We start from the raw sequence: 12,934 nt of genomic DNA, 5'->3' as shown, positions 1-12,934 counted from the left end.
TAATGCTCTCTTGACTGTGTTTGCTTTTTTCTTGCTTAGTACTATCAATGGGCACTGTCTGAGGCGGGATTCGAACCCACGCCTCCTGGGGAGACTGCGACCTGAACGCAACGCCTTAGACCGCTCTGCCATCCTGGCAAGTGGTAATGCTCTCTTGACTGTGTTTGCTTTATTATTGCTTGGTACTTTCAATGGGCACTGTCTGAGGCGGGATTCGAACCCACGCCTCCTGGGGAGACTGCGATATGAACGCAACGCCTTAGACCGCTCTGCCATCCTGGCAACTGGTAATGCTCTCTTGACTGTGTTTGCTTTATTATTGCTTGGTACTTTCAATGGGCACTGTCTGATGCGGGATTCGAACCCACGCCTCCTGGGGAGACTGCGATCTGAACGCAACGCCTTAGACCGCTCTGCCATCCTGGCAGCTGGTAATGCTCTGTTGAATGTGTTTGCTTTGTTCTTGCTTGGTACTTTCAATGGGCAATGTCTGAGGCGGGATTCGAACCCACGCCTCCTGGGGAGACTGCGACCTGAACGCAACGCCTTAGACCGCTCTGCCATCCTGGCAGCTGGTAATGCTCTCTTGACTGTGTTTGCATTGTTCTTGCTTAGTACTTTCAATGGGCACTGTCTGAGGCGGGATTCGAACCCACGGCTCCTGGGGAGACTGCGACCTGAACGCAGCGTCTTTGACCACTCTGCCATCCTGGCACGTGGTAATGCTCTCTTGAATGTGTTTGCTTTGTTCTTGCTGGTACTTTCAATGGGCTCTGTCTGAAGCGGGATTCGAACCCACGCCTCCTGGGGAGACGGCGCCCTGAACGCAACGCCTTAGACCGCTCTGCCATCCTGGCAACTGGTAATGATCTCTTGACATTGTTTGCTTTGTTCTTGCTTGGTACTTTCAATGGGCAATGTCTGAGGCGGGATTCGAACCCACGCCTACTGGGGAGACTGCGACCTGAACGCAACGCCTTAGACCGCTCTGCCATCCTGGCAACTGGTAATGCTCTCTTTACTGTGTTTGCTTTGTTATTGCTTGGTACTTTCAATGGGCTCTGTCTGAGGCGGGATTCGAACCCACGCCTCCTGGGGAGACTGCGACCTGAACGCAACGCCTTAGACCGCTCTGCCATCCTGGCAACTGGTAATGCTCTCTTGACTTTGTTTGCTTTGTTATTGCTTGGTACTTTCAATGGGCTCTGTCTGAGGCGGGATTGGAACCCACGCCTCCTGGGGTGACTGCGACCTGAACGCAACGCCGTAGACCGCTCTGCCATCCTGGCAGCTGGTAATTCTCTCTTTACTGTGTTTGCTTTTTTCTTGCTTGGTACGTTCAATGGGCTCTGTCAGAGGCGGGATTCGAACCCACGCCTCCTGGGGAGACTGCGACCTGAACGCAAGGCCTTAGAACGCTCTGCCATCCTGGCAACTGGTCATGCTCTCTTGACTGTGTTTGCTTTGTTCTTGCTTGGTACTTTCAATGGGCTCTGTCAGAGGCGGGATTCGAACCCACGCCTCCTGGGGAGACTGCGACCTGAACGCAACGCCTTAGACCGCTCTGCCATCCTGGCAGCTGGTAATGCTCTGTTGACTGTGTTTGCTTTTTTCTTGCTTGGTACGTTCAATGGGCTCTGTCAGAGGCGGGATTCGAACCCACGCCTCCTGGGGAGACTGCGACCTGAACGCAACGCCTTAGACCGCTCTGCCATCCTGGCAACTGGTAATGCTCTCTTGACTGTGTTTGCTTTGTTCTTGCTTGGTACTTTCAATGGGCTCTGTCAGAGGCGGGATTCGAACCCACGCCTCCTGGGGAGACTGCGACCTGAACGCAACGCCTTAGACCGCTCTGCCATCCTGGCAGCTGGTAATGCTCTCTTGACTGTGTTTGCTTTTTTCTTGCTTGGTACGTTCAATGGGCTCTGTCAGAGGCGGGATTCAAACCCACGCCTCCTGGGGAGACTGCGACCTGAACGCAACGCCTTAGACCGCTCTGCCATCCTGGCAACTGGTAATGCTCTCTTGACTGTGTTTGCTTTTTTCTTGCTTAGTACTATCAATGGGCTCTGTCTGAGGTGGGATTCGATCCCACGCCTCCTGGGGTTACTGGGACCTGAACGCAACGCCTTAGACCGCTCTGCCATCCTGGCAACTGGTAATTCTCTCTTGACTGTGTTTGCTTTTTTCTTGCTTAGTACTATCAATGGGCTCTGTCTGAGGTGGGATTTGAAACCACGCCTCCTGGGGAGACTGCGATCTGAACGCAACGCCTTAGACCTCTCTGCCATCCTGGCAACTGGTAATGCTCTCTTGACTGTGTTTGCTTTGTTCTTGCTTGGTACTTTCAATGGGCTCTGTCTGAGGTGGGATTCAAACCCACGCCTCCTGGGGAAACGCGACCTGAACGCAGCGCCTGAGACCGCTCTGCCATCCTGACAGCTGTTAATGCACTCTCGACTGTGTTTGCTTTGTTCTTGCTTGGTACTTTCAATGGGCTCTGTCTGAGGTGGGATTCGAACCCACGCCTCCTGGGGAGACTGCGACCTGAACGCAACTCTTTAGACCGCTCTGCCATCCTGGCAACTGGTAATGCTCTCTTGACTGTGTTTGCTTTGTTCTTGCTTGGGACTTTCAATGGGCTCTGTCAGAGGCGGGATTCGAACCCACGCCTCCTGGGGAGACTGCGACATAAACGCAGCGCCTGAGACCGCTCGGCCATCCTGGCAGCTGGTAATGCTCTCTCGACTGTGTTTGCTTTGTACTTTCACTGGGCTCTGTCTGAGGTGGGATTCAAACCCAAGCCTCCTGGGGAGACTGCGACCTGAACGCAACGCCGTAGACCGCTCTGCCATCCTGGCAGCTGGTAATTCTCTCTTTACTGTGTTTGCTTTTTTCTTGCTTGGTACGTTCAATGGGCTCTGTCAGAGGCGGGATTCGAACCCACGCCTCCTGGGGAGACTGCGATCTGAACGCAACGCCTTAGACCGCTCTGCCATCCTGGCAACTGGTAATGCTCTCTTGACTGTGTTTGCTTTGTTCTTGCTTGGTACTTTCAATGGGCTCTGTCAGAGGCGGGATTCGAACCCACGCCTCCTGGGGAGACTGCGACCTGAACGCAACGCCTTAGACCGCTCTGCCATCCTGGCAGCTGGTAATGCTCTGTTGACTGTGTTTGCTTTTTTCTTGCTTGGTACGTTCAATGGGCTCTGTCAGAGGCGGGATTCGAACCCACGCCTCCTGGGGAGACTGCGACCTGAACGCAACGCCTTAGACCGCTCTGCCATCCTGGCAGCTGGTAATGCTCTCTTGACTGTGTTTGCTTTTTTCTTGCTTGGTACGTTCAATGGGCTCTGTCAGAGGCGGGATTCGAACCCACGCCTCCTGGGGAGACTGCGACCTGAACGCAACGCCTTAGACCGCTCTGCCATCCTGGCAACTGGTAATGCTCTCTTGACTGTGTTTGCTTTTTTCTTGCTTAGTACTATCAATGGGCTCTGTCTGAGGTGGGATTCGATCCCACGCCTCCTGGGGTTACTGGGACCTGAACGCAACGCCTTAGACCGCTCTGCCATCCTGGCAACTGGTAATTCTCTCTTGACTGTGTTTGCTTTTTTCTTGCTTAGTACTATCAATGGGCTCTGTCTGAGGTGGGATTTGAAACCACGCCTCCTGGGGAGACTGCGATCTGAACGCAACGCCTTAGACCTCTCTGCCATCCTGGCAACTGGTAATGCTCTCTTGACTGTGTTTGCTTTGTTCTTGCTTGGTACTTTCAATGGGCTCTGTCTGAGGTGGGATTCAAACCCACGCCTCCTGGGGAAACGCGACCTGAACGCAGCGCCTGAGACCGCTCTGCCATCCTGACAGCTGTTAATGCACTCTCGACTGTGTTTGCTTTTTTCTTGCTTAGTACTATCAATGGGCTCTGTCTGAGGCGGGATTCGAAACCACGCCTCCTGGGGTTACTGTGACCTGAACGCAACGCCTTAGACCGCTCTGCCATCCTGGCAACTGGTAATGCTCTCTTGACTGTGTTTGCTTTTTTCTTTCTTAGTACTATCAATGGGCACTGTCTGAGGCGGGATTCGAACCCACGCCTCCTGGGGAGACTGCGACCTGAACGCAACGCCTTAGACCGCTCTGCCATCCTGGCAAGTGGTAATGCTCTCTTGACTGTGTTTGCTTTATTATTGCTTGGTACTTTCAATGGGCACTGTCTGAAGCGGGATTCGAACCCACGCCTCCTGGGGAGACTGCGATATGAACGCAACGCCTTAGACCGCTCTGCCATCCTGGCAACTGGTAATGCTCTCCTGACTGTGTTTGCTTTATTATTGCTTGGTACTTTCAATGGGCACTGTCTGAGGCGGGATTCGAACCCACGCCTCCTGGGGAGACTGCGACCTGAACGCAACGCCTTAGACCGCTCTGCCATCCTGGCAACTGGTAATGCTCTCTTGACTGTGTTTGCTTTATTATTGCTTGGTACTTTCAATGGGCATTGTCTGAGGCGGGATTCGAACCCACGCCTCCAGACTGCAATCTGAACGCAACGCCTTAGACTGCTCTGCCATCCTGGCAGCTGGTAATGCTCTCTTGAATGTGTTTGCTTTGTTCTTGCTTGGTACTTTCAATGGGCAATGTCTGAGGCGGGATTCGAACCCACGCCTCCTGGGGAGACTGCGACCTGAACGCAACGCCTTAGACCGCTCTGCCATCCTGGCAGCTGGTAATGCTCTCTTGACTGTGTTAGCTTTGTTCTTGATTGGTACTTTCAATGGGCTCTGTCGGAGGCGGGATTCGAACCCACGCCTCCTGGGGAGACTGCGACCTGAACGCAGCGTCTTTGACCACTCTGCCATCCTGGCACCTGGTAATGCTCTCTTGACATTGTTTGCTTTGTTCTTGCTTGGTACTTTCAATGGGCTCTGTCTGAGGCAGGATTCGAACCCACGCCTCCTGGGGAGACTGCGCCCTGAACGCAACGCCTTAGACCGCTCTGCCATCCTGGCAGCTGGTAATGCTCTCTTGACTGTGTTTGCTTTGTTCTTGCTTGGTACTTTCAATGGGCAATGTCTGAGGCGGGATTCGAACCCACGCCTCCTGGGGAGACTGCGACCTGAACGCAACGCCTTAGACCGCTCTGCCATCCTGGCAACTGGTAATGCTCTCTTTACTGTGTTTGCCTTGTTTATTGCTTGGTACTTTCAATGGGCTCTGTCTGAGGCGGGATTCGAACCCACGCCTCCTGGGGAGACTGCGACCTGAACGCAACGCCTTAGACCGCTCTGCCATCCTGGCAACTGGTAATGCTCTCTTTACTGTGTTTGCTTTGTTATTGCTTGGTACTTTCAATGGGCTCTGTCTGAGGCGGGATTCGAACCCACGCCTCCTGGGGAGACTGCGACCTGAACGCAACGCCTTAGACCGCTCTGCCATCCTGGCAGCTGGTAATGCTCTCTTGACTGTGTTTGCTTTTTTCTTGCTTGGTACGTTCAATGGCCTCTGTCAGAGTCGGGATTCAAACCCACGCCTCCTGGGGAGACTGCGACCTGAACGCAACGCCTTAGACCGCTCTGCCATCCTGGCAACTGGTAATGCTCTCTTGACTGTGTTTGCTTTTTTCTTGCTTGGTACGTTCAATGGGCTCTGTCAGAGGCGGGATTCGAACCCACGCCTCCTGGGGAGACTGCGACCTGAACGCAACGCCTTAGACCGCTCTGCCATCCTGGCAACTGGTCATTCTCTCTTGACTGTGTTTGCTTTTTTCTTGCTTAGTACTCTCAATGGACTCTGTCTGAGGCGGGATTCGAAACCACGCCTCCTGGGGTTACTGCGACCTGAACGCAACGCCTTAGACCGCTCTGCCATCCTGGCAACTGGTAATGCTCTCTTGACTGTGTTTGCTTTTTTCTTGCTTAGTACTATCAATGGGCACTGTCTGAGGCGGGATTCGAACCCACGCCTCCTGGGGAGACTGCGACCTGAACGCAACGCCTTAGACCGCTCTGCCATCCTGGCAAGTGGTAATGCTCTCTTGACTGTGTTTGCTTTATTATTGCTTGGTACTTTCAATGGGCACTGTCTGAGGCGGGATTCGAACCCACGCCTCCTGGGGAGACTGCGATATGAACGCAACGCCTTAGACCGCTCTGCCATCCTGGCAACTGGTAATGCTCTCTTGACTGTGTTTGCTTTATTATTGCTTGGTACTTTCAATGGGCACTGTCTGATGCGGGATTCGAACCCACGCCTCCTGGGGAGACTGCGATCTGAACGCAACGCCTTAGACCGCTCTGCCATCCTGGCAGCTGGTAATGCTCTGTTGAATGTGTTTGCTTTGTTCTTGCTTGGTACTTTCAATGGGCAATGTCTGAGGCGGGATTCGAACCCACGCCTCCTGGGGAGACTGCGACCTGAACGCAACGCCTTAGACCGCTCTGCCATCCTGGCAGCTGGTAATGCTCTCTTGACTGTGTTTGCATTGTTCTTGCTTAGTACTTTCAATGGGCACTGTCTGAGGCGGGATTCGAACCCACGGCTCCTGGGGAGACTGCGACCTGAACGCAGCGTCTTTGACCACTCTGCCATCCTGGCACGTGGTAATGCTCTCTTGAATGTGTTTGCTTTGTTCTTGCTGGTACTTTCAATGGGCTCTGTCTGAAGCGGGATTCGAACCCACGCCTCCTGGGGAGACGGCGCCCTGAACGCAACGCCTTAGACCGCTCTGCCATCCTGGCAACTGGTAATGATCTCTTGACATTGTTTGCTTTGTTCTTGCTTGGTACTTTCAATGGGCAATGTCTGAGGCGGGATTCGAACCCACGCCTACTGGGGAGACTGCGACCTGAACGCAACGCCTTAGACCGCTCTGCCATCCTGGCAACTGGTAATGCTCTCTTTACTGTGTTTGCTTTGTTATTGCTTGGTACTTTCAATGGGCTCTGTCTGAGGCGGGATTCGAACCCACGCCTCCTGGGGAGACTGCGACCTGAACGCAACGCCTTAGACCGCTCTGCCATCCTGGCAACTGGTAATGCTCTCTTGACTTTGTTTGCTTTGTTATTGCTTGGTACTTTCAATGGGCTCTGTCTGAGGCGGGATTGGAACCCACGCCTCCTGGGGTGACTGCGACCTGAACGCAACGCCGTAGACCGCTCTGCCATCCTGGCAGCTGGTAATTCTCTCTTTACTGTGTTTGCTTTTTTCTTGCTTGGTACGTTCAATGGGCTCTGTCAGAGGCGGGATTCGAACCCACGCCTCCTGGGGAGACTGCGACCTGAACGCAAGGCCTTAGAACGCTCTGCCATCCTGGCAACTGGTCATGCTCTCTTGACTGTGTTTGCTTTGTTCTTGCTTGGTACTTTCAATGGGCTCTGTCAGAGGCGGGATTCGAACCCACGCCTCCTGGGGAGACTGCGACCTGAACGCAACGCCTTAGACCGCTCTGCCATCCTGGCAGCTGGTAATGCTCTGTTGACTGTGTTTGCTTTTTTCTTGCTTGGTACGTTCAATGGGCTCTGTCAGAGGCGGGATTCGAACCCACGCCTCCTGGGGAGACTGCGACCTGAACGCAACGCCTTAGACCGCTCTGCCATCCTGGCAACTGGTAATGCTCTCTTGACTGTGTTTGCTTTGTTCTTGCTTGGTACTTTCAATGGGCTCTGTCAGAGGCGGGATTCGAACCCACGCCTCCTGGGGAGACTGCGACCTGAACGCAACGCCTTAGACCGCTCTGCCATCCTGGCAGCTGGTAATGCTCTCTTGACTGTGTTTGCTTTTTTCTTGCTTGGTACGTTCAATGGGCTCTGTCAGAGGCGGGATTCAAACCCACGCCTCCTGGGGAGACTGCGACCTGAACGCAACGCCTTAGACCGCTCTGCCATCCTGGCAACTGGTAATGCTCTCTTGACTGTGTTTGCTTTTTTCTTGCTTAGTACTATCAATGGGCTCTGTCTGAGGTGGGATTCGATCCCACGCCTCCTGGGGTTACTGGGACCTGAACGCAACGCCTTAGACCGCTCTGCCATCCTGGCAACTGGTAATTCTCTCTTGACTGTGTTTGCTTTTTTCTTGCTTAGTACTATCAATGGGCTCTGTCTGAGGTGGGATTTGAAACCACGCCTCCTGGGGAGACTGCGATCTGAACGCAACGCCTTAGACCTCTCTGCCATCCTGGCAACTGGTAATGCTCTCTTGACTGTGTTTGCTTTGTTCTTGCTTGGTACTTTCAATGGGCTCTGTCTGAGGTGGGATTCAAACCCACGCCTCCTGGGGAAACGCGACCTGAACGCAGCGCCTGAGACCGCTCTGCCATCCTGACAGCTGTTAATGCACTCTCGACTGTGTTTGCTTTGTTCTTGCTTGGTACTTTCAATGGGCTCTGTCTGAGGTGGGATTCGAACCCACGCCTCCTGGGGAGACTGCGACCTGAACGCAACTCTTTAGACCGCTCTGCCATCCTGGCAACTGGTAATGCTCTCTTGACTGTGTTTGCTTTGTTCTTGCTTGGGACTTTCAATGGGCTCTGTCTGTGGTGGGATCCGAACCCACTTCTCCTGGGGAGACTGCGACATAAACGCAGCGCCTGAGACCGCTCGGCCATCCTGGCAGCTGGTAATGCTCTCTCGACTGTGTTTGCTTTGTACTTTCACTGGGCTCTGTCTGAGGTGGGATTCAAACCCAAGCCTCCTGGGGAGACTGCGACCTGAACGCAACGCCGTAGACCGCTCTGCCATCCTGGCAGCTGGTAATTCTCTCTTTACTGTGTTTGCTTTTTTCTTGCTTGGTACGTTCAATGGGCTCTGTCAGAGGCGGGATTCGAACCCACGCCTCCTGGGGAGACTGCGATCTGAACGCAACGCCTTAGACCGCTCTGCCATCCTGGCAACTGGTAATGCTCTCTTGACTGTGTTTGCTTTGTTCTTGCTTGGTACTTTCAATGGGCTCTGTCAGAGGCGGGATTCGAACCCACGCCTCCTGGGGAGACTGCGACCTGAACGCAACGCCTTAGACCGCTCTGCCATCCTGGCAGCTGGTAATGCTCTGTTGACTGTGTTTGCTTTTTTCTTGCTTGGTACGTTCAATGGGCTCTGTCAGAGGCGGGATTCGAACCCACGCCTCCTGGGGAGACTGCGACCTGAACGCAACGCCTTAGACCGCTCTGCCATCCTGGCAGCTGGTAATGCTCTCTTGACTGTGTTTGCTTTTTTCTTGCTTGGTACGTTCAATGGGCTCTGTCAGAGGCGGGATTCGAACCCACGCCTCCTGGGGAGACTGCGACCTGAACGCAACGCCTTAGACCGCTCTGCCATCCTGGCAACTGGTAATGCTCTCTTGACTGTGTTTGCTTTTTTCTTGCTTAGTACTATCAATGGGCTCTGTCTGAGGTGGGATTCGATCCCACGCCTCCTGGGGTTACTGGGACCTGAACGCAACGCCTTAGACCGCTCTGCCATCCTGGCAACTGGTAATTCTCTCTTGACTGTGTTTGCTTTTTTCTTGCTTAGTACTATCAATGGGCTCTGTCTGAGGTGGGATTTGAAACCACGCCTCCTGGGGAGACTGCGATCTGAACGCAACGCCTTAGACCTCTCTGCCATCCTGGCAACTGGTAATGCTCTCTTGACTGTGTTTGCTTTGTTCTTGCTTGGTACTTTCAATGGGCTCTGTCTGAGGTGGGATTCAAACCCACGCCTCCTGGGGAAACGCGACCTGAACGCAGCGCCTGAGACCGCTCTGCCATCCTGACAGCTGTTAATGCACTCTCGACTGTGTTTGCTTTTTTCTTGCTTAGTACTATCAATGGGCTCTGTCTGAGGCGGGATTCGAAACCACGCCTCCTGGGGTTACTGCGACCTGAACGCAACGCCTTAGACCGCTCTGCCATCCTGGCAACTGGTAATGCTCTCTTGACTGTGTTTGCTTTTTTCTTTCTTAGTACTATCAATGGGCACTGTCTGAGGCGGGATTCGAACCCACGCCTCCTGGGGAGACTGCGACCTGAACGCAACGCCTTAGACCGCTCTGCCATCCTGGCAAGTGGTAATGCTCTCTTGACTGTGTTTGCTTTATTATTGCTTGGTACTTTCAATGGGCACTGTCTGAAGCGGGATTCGAACCCACGCCTCCTGGGGAGACTGCGATATGAACGCAACGCCTTAGACCGCTCTGCCATCCTGGCAACTGGTAATGCTCTCCTGACTGTGTTTGCTTTATTATTGCTTGGTACTTTCAATGGGCACTGTCTGAGGCGGGATTCGAACCCACGCCTCCTGGGGAGACTGCGACCTGAACGCAACGCCTTAGACCGCTCTGCCATCCTGGCAACTGGTAATGCTCTCTTGACTGTGTTTGCTTTATTATTGCTTGGTACTTTCAATGGGCATTGTCTGAGGCGGGATTCGAACCCACGCCTCCAGACTGCAATCTGAACGCAACGCCTTAGACTGCTCTGCCATCCTGGCAGCTGGTAATGCTCTCTTGAATGTGTTTGCTTTGTTCTTGCTTGGTACTTTCAATGGGCAATGTCTGAGGCGGGATTCGAACCCACGCCTCCTGGGGAGACTGCGACCTGAACGCAACGCCTTAGACCGCTCTGCCATCCTGGCAGCTGGTAATGCTCTCTTGACTGTGTTAGCTTTGTTCTTGATTGGTACTTTCAATGGGCTCTGTCGGAGGCGGGATTCGAACCCACGCCTCCTGGGGAGACTGCGACCTGAACGCAGCGTCTTTGACCACTCTGCCATCCTGGCACCTGGTAATGCTCTCTTGACATTGTTTGCTTTGTTCTTGCTTGGTACTTTCAATGGGCTCTGTCTGAGGCAGGATTCGAACCCACGCCTCCTGGGGAGACTGCGCCCTGAACGCAACGCCTTAGACCGCTCTGCCATCCTGGCAGCTGGTAATGCTCTCTTGACTGTGTTTGCTTTGTTCTTGCTTGGTACTTTCAATGGGCAATGTCTGAGGCGGGATTCGAACCCACGCCTCCTGGGGAGACTGCGACCTGAACGCAACGCCTTAGACCGCTCTGCCATCCTGGCAACTGGTAATGCTCTCTTTACTGTGTTTGCCTTGTTTATTGCTTGGTACTTTCAATGGGCTCTGTCTGAGGCGGGATTCGAACCCACGCCTCCTGGGGAGACTGCGACCTGAACGCAACGCCTTAGACCGCTCTGCCATCCTGGCAACTGGTAATGCTCTCTTTACTGTGTTTGCTTTGTTATTGCTTGGTACTTTCAATGGGCTCTGTCTGAGGCGGGATTCGAACCCACGCCTCCTGGGGAGACTGCGACCTGAACGCAACGCCTTAGACCGCTCTGCCATCCTGGCAGCTGGTAATGCTCTCTTGACTGTGTTTGCTTTTTTCTTGCTTGGTACGTTCAATGGCCTCTGTCAGAGTCGGGATTCAAACCCACGCCTCCTGGGGAGACTGCGACCTGAACGCAACGCCTTAGACCGCTCTGCCATCCTGGCAACTGGTAATGCTCTCTTGACTGTGTTTGCTTTTTTCTTGCTTGGTACGTTCAATGGGCTCTGTCAGAGGCGGGATTCGAACCCACGCCTCCTGGGGAGACTGCGACCTGAACGCAACGCCTTAGACCGCTCTGCCATCCTGGCAACTGGTCATTCTCTCTTGACTGTGTTTGCTTTTTTCTTGCTTAGTACTCTCAATGGACTCTGTCTGAGGCGGGATTCGAAACCACGCCTCCTGGGGTTACTGCGACCTGAACGCAACGCCTTAGACCGCTCTGCCATCCTGGCAACTGGTAATGCTCTCTTGACTGTGTTTGCTTTTTTCTTGCTTAGTACTATCAATGGGCACTGTCTGAGGCGGGATTCGAACCCACGCCTCCTGGGGAGACTGCGACCTGAACGCAACGCCTTAGACCGCTCTGCCATCCTGGCAAGTGGTAATGCTCTCTTGACTGTGTTTGCTTTATTATTGCTTGGTACTTTCAATGGGCACTGTCTGAGGCGGGATTCGAACCCACGCCTCCTGGGGAGACTGCGATATGAACGCAACGCCTTAGACCGCTCTGCCATCCTGGCAACTGGTAATGCTCTCTTGACTGTGTTTGCTTTATTATTGCTTGGTACTTTCAATGGGCACTGTCTGATGCGGGATTCGAACCCACGCCTCCTGGGGAGACTGCGATCTGAACGCAACGCCTTAGACCGCTCTGCCATCCTGGCAGCTGGTAATGCTCTGTTGAATGTGTTTGCTTTGTTCTTGCTTGGTACTTTCAATGGGCAATGTCTGAGGCGGGATTCGAACCCACGCCTCCTGGGGAGACTGCGACCTGAACGCAACGCCTTAGACCGCTCTGCCATCCTGGCAGCTGGTAATGCTCTCTTGACTGTGTTTGCATTGTTCTTGCTTAGTACTTTCAATGGGCACTGTCTGAGGCGGGATTCGAACCCACGGCTCCTGGGGAGACTGCGACCTGAACGCAGCGTCTTTGACCACTCTGCCATCCTGGCACGTGGTAATGCTCTCTTGAATGTGTTTGCTTTGTTCTTGCTGGTACTTTCAATGGGCTCTGTCTGAAGCGGGATTCGAACCCACGCCTCCTGGGGAGACGGCGCCCTGAACGCAACGCCTTAGACCGCTCTGCCATCCTGGCAACTGGTAATGATCTCTTGACATTGTTTGCTTTGTTCTTGCTTGGTACTTTCAATGGGCAATGTCTGAGGTGGGATTCGAACCCACGCCTACTGGGGAGACTGCGACCTGAACGCAACGCCTTAGACCGCTCTGCCATCCTGGCAACTGGTAATGCTCTCTTTACTGTGTTTGCTTTGTTATTGCTTGGTACTTTCAATGGGCTCTGTCTGAGGCGGGATTGGAACCCACGCCTCCTGGGGTGACTGCGACCTGAACGCAACGCCGTAGACCGCTCTGCCATCCTGGCAGCTGGTAATTCTCTCT

At 53.6% G+C, this 12,934-nt stretch overlaps 1 non-coding gene across 1 annotated transcript; it reads right to left on the bottom strand.

Moving 5' to 3' along the window:
- Window positions 1-2,645: 2,645 nt before the first annotated feature.
- On the bottom strand, window positions 2,646-2,728 carry trnai-uau (transfer RNA isoleucine (anticodon UAU)). Its single transcript has one exon. It is a non-coding gene; the product is annotated as a tRNA-Ile (tRNA).
- Between the last annotated feature and the right edge of the window lie 10,206 nt (window positions 2,729-12,934).

The sequence above is a fragment of the Idiotropiscis lumnitzeri genome, unplaced genomic scaffold, assembly GCF_059441095.1.
Source record: "Idiotropiscis lumnitzeri isolate Australia: NSW breed Sydney's pygmy pipehorse unplaced genomic scaffold, RoL_Ilum_1.0 HiC_scaffold_24, whole genome shotgun sequence".
Lineage (NCBI taxonomy): Eukaryota > Metazoa > Chordata > Actinopteri > Syngnathiformes > Syngnathidae > Idiotropiscis > Idiotropiscis lumnitzeri.
This window is presented reverse-complemented; position numbering and strand designations above follow the sequence as displayed.